The sequence below is a fragment of the Elephas maximus genome, chromosome X (genome assembly GCF_024166365.1).
Source record: "Elephas maximus indicus isolate mEleMax1 chromosome X, mEleMax1 primary haplotype, whole genome shotgun sequence".
NCBI lineage: Eukaryota > Metazoa > Chordata > Mammalia > Proboscidea > Elephantidae > Elephas > Elephas maximus.
This window is the reverse complement of record NC_064846.1, coordinates 83,130,922-83,134,125: the sequence shown is the minus strand read 5'-3', so window position 1 is coordinate 83,134,125 and position 3,204 is coordinate 83,130,922. Positions and strand designations below refer to the sequence as shown.

The following is a 3,204-nucleotide window of genomic DNA, read 5'->3' as shown; positions in this document are numbered from 1 at the left end:
TCTCAGACAAGCAGAAATGAAGGGAACTTGAAACCACAAGAGCAGCCCTACAAGAAATATTAATGGAATTCCTTTGGATAGAAAGCCAATGACATCAGACAAAGACCCACAACAGCATAACCCAGATAGCAAGGCAGTTAAACACTTCACAAAGGTAAAGCAAAGCTACAAAATTGATTAAAGAGAACCAGAGATATAAAGGTATAAATGATGACAACTAAAAAAAGGGGGGGGGATCAATGGTATCATTACAGAACTTCCATATGAAGAGGAAGTCAAGGTGATTTCAGGACATAGCAGATTGCTTTAAATATAGGATGATAAATGTCAACTTCAGGATAACCACCAAGAAAATTAATAAATCTGCTCATAAAAATAAAGAAAAAAAAGATTCAAAAACACAAAAAACAATAATGACAAATGAAAGGAAAGGAAATCTATATGCAAAAAGAACTCAACACAGAAAGTAAAGAAGAACAAAAAGCCATTCACACCACAAAAATAGTATAACAAACCGACAGCAGTAATTGTTACCTATGGATAATCACACTGCATGTAAATAGATTAAATACGCCAGTCAAGAGATAGTGCCAAAATGGCTAAAAAAAAATTACCCATCAATATGTAGTCTACAGGAGGCACATCTTAGACACAAACACATAAAAAGGTTAAAAATGAAAGGGTGGAAAAAATTATACTGAGCAAAAATCAACCAAAAGAGAGCAGGAGTGGCAATATTAATATCTGACAAAATAGACTTTAAGTCAAAATCCATTATTAGAACCAAAGAACGACAGTATGTAATGATTAAAGGACCAATTCATGAAGAAGATATAACAATTATAAATATTTATGGACCCAATGCCAGAACTCCAAAATTTAAAAAACAAACTAACAGAACTGAAGGAAGAAATAGTTCTACAATAATAGTGGAGCCCTGGTGGTGCAGGGGTTAAGATCTTGGTTGCTTAACCAAAAGTTCAGCAGTTCGAATCCACCAGACACTCCTTGGAAACCCTATGGGGCAGTTCTACTCTGCCCCATAGGTCCGCTATGAGTCAGAACTGACTCCATGGCACATAACAACAACAAAAACAACAGTAATAGTAGGAGAATTTAACACACCACTTTGACTATGGATGGATCAACTAGAAAGAAAATAAGGATACAGCAGACCTAAATAACAGTATCAAGCAACTGCACCTCACAGACATATATAAAACATATCACACAAACAGCAGCACAATACACATTCTTTTCCATTGCACATGGAACATTCTCCATAACAGACCATATTTTTGGCCCAAAGCAAGCCTGAATAAATTTAAAAAAACATCAAAATTATACAGAGCATCTTCTTGAAGCATAATGGCATGAAACAAAAAAAAAAATCTGCAACAGGAAGAATAAGGAAAATAAATACATGGAAACTCAATAACAGATTACTAAAAAACTATTGGGTCACAGAAAAAATCAAAAGTGAAATTAAAAAAAAATACTTAGAATCAAATGAGAATTAAAACAACAGAAGAAAACCTTTGGGACTCGGGAAAAATAGTGCTCAGAGGGAAAGGTATAACAACACACGAATAGATTAAAAAAAGAAGGTCTCAAATCAATAACCTGAAAACTTGAACAAATAGAAAAAGAAGAGCATGCACACAGGGGCCACCGCAGAAAGCAGGCAGGTGGTGTAGGGGCCTGTGGGGCTGAGGGCCTCGTTGTGGCTCGAGTGAAGGGACCCTGTGCACCACTTCCAGGGTCAGGTCCAGATATGCCAGTCAGTCCTTGCAAGGTAAAAACTTCAATGGGAGCCTCATTTTCTAAAGATGCAAACCGTATGACACTCTGAACAGACACTGAAAACAGCTCTCATCTCAAAGACCCCAGCACTTGTGTCGCAGTATGAGAACTCAGATGCTGTGGAACGGTGCTTGATGAACAAAGCCTTTCAGCCAAACAGTGCTCACTTTGAACCTATTACTTTGCATTCAGAGTTAGATTGGACTACCTCTCACCCTGAGGCCTCTCAAGACTTTGAACATTTTTTTAAATGGTCCTAAAGAGAGACATCGCCTCCAGAGAAATCCAGTATCTATATACAGTCTATTGAACCTCTAGGGAACACCAGGATTATCAGTGAAGAATATATTAAATGACTTAAGGGCTACTGTGAAGCATTTTTCTATGGTTTGACAGTAAAACTCCTAGAACCTGTTCCTGTTTCTGCAATGAGATATGCCTTCAGGGTCAATGATAACATCCTGAAGTTCTTAAAAAGGAAGAAACCAGAAAATGCCTTCTGTGTTGTGGGGATAACAATGATTGATCTTTACCCAAGAGACTCCTGGAATTTTGTCTCTGGACAAGCCTCTTTGACAGATGGTGTGGAAATATTAAGCTTTGCCAGGCATGGCAGTGATTTTTATAGCTCACACTATGAAGGCAAAGTGAAGGCACTGGAGAAATCATCTTCAAGTGAGTATTCAGTTTTTGATAACTACTAAATTCCTGAAATCACTGGTATTTTTCTGCCTTGATCCTGTAAGGCTTTAACCCATGAGACTGGACACGTCTTTGGAATTTGACACTGCCAGTAGCTCTCATACCTGATGCAAGGCATCAAAACCTTGGAAGAAGCTGACCTGCACTCTCCAAACCTTTGTCTTATCTGTTTAAGCAAGTTGCAGTGTGCCATTGGCTTCAAAAAGTAGAAAGATATAAAGTGCCGTTGAGGTGAGGCTGAATCTTCCAACACACCTGGGATAATGCCAAAACATAGTCGTGAAGGGAGTATGAATTTGCCAAAATGTGTGCAAGCCTTTAAAGAATGGAAAGAGTGGATAATGAAATGCCTTGCTGTACTCCAAGAATAAAAGCCTTCAAATAGGAGTAATTAAAATAAAATATTTGTTTATTGTGAAAAAAAAAAGAAAGGAAGAAAAAAGAAGACCAAAGCTACCAGAAGAAAGGAAAAAATAAAGATTAGAGCAGAAATAAATGAAATCAAAAACACAAAAACAAGACTAGAAGTAGGAGACATTATATTAGATCCAGCTGAAATAAAGACGGTTATAACAGATTACTATGAAAAATTATACTTCAACAAATTTGAAAACCTAGAACAGACAAGTTTCTGGAAACACACTGCATACCTAAAATAGCACAAATAGAGGTTATTGTTATACGCCTTCCATTCTCCAG

General features: G+C 37.1%; 1 pseudogene; it reads left to right on the top strand.

The window, feature by feature from the left end:
- The first annotated feature begins 1,829 nt into the window (after positions 1-1,829).
- Positions 1,830-2,876, top strand: LOC126069224 (archaemetzincin-2-like; annotated as a pseudogene).
- The last annotated feature ends 328 nt before the right edge of the window (positions 2,877-3,204 follow it).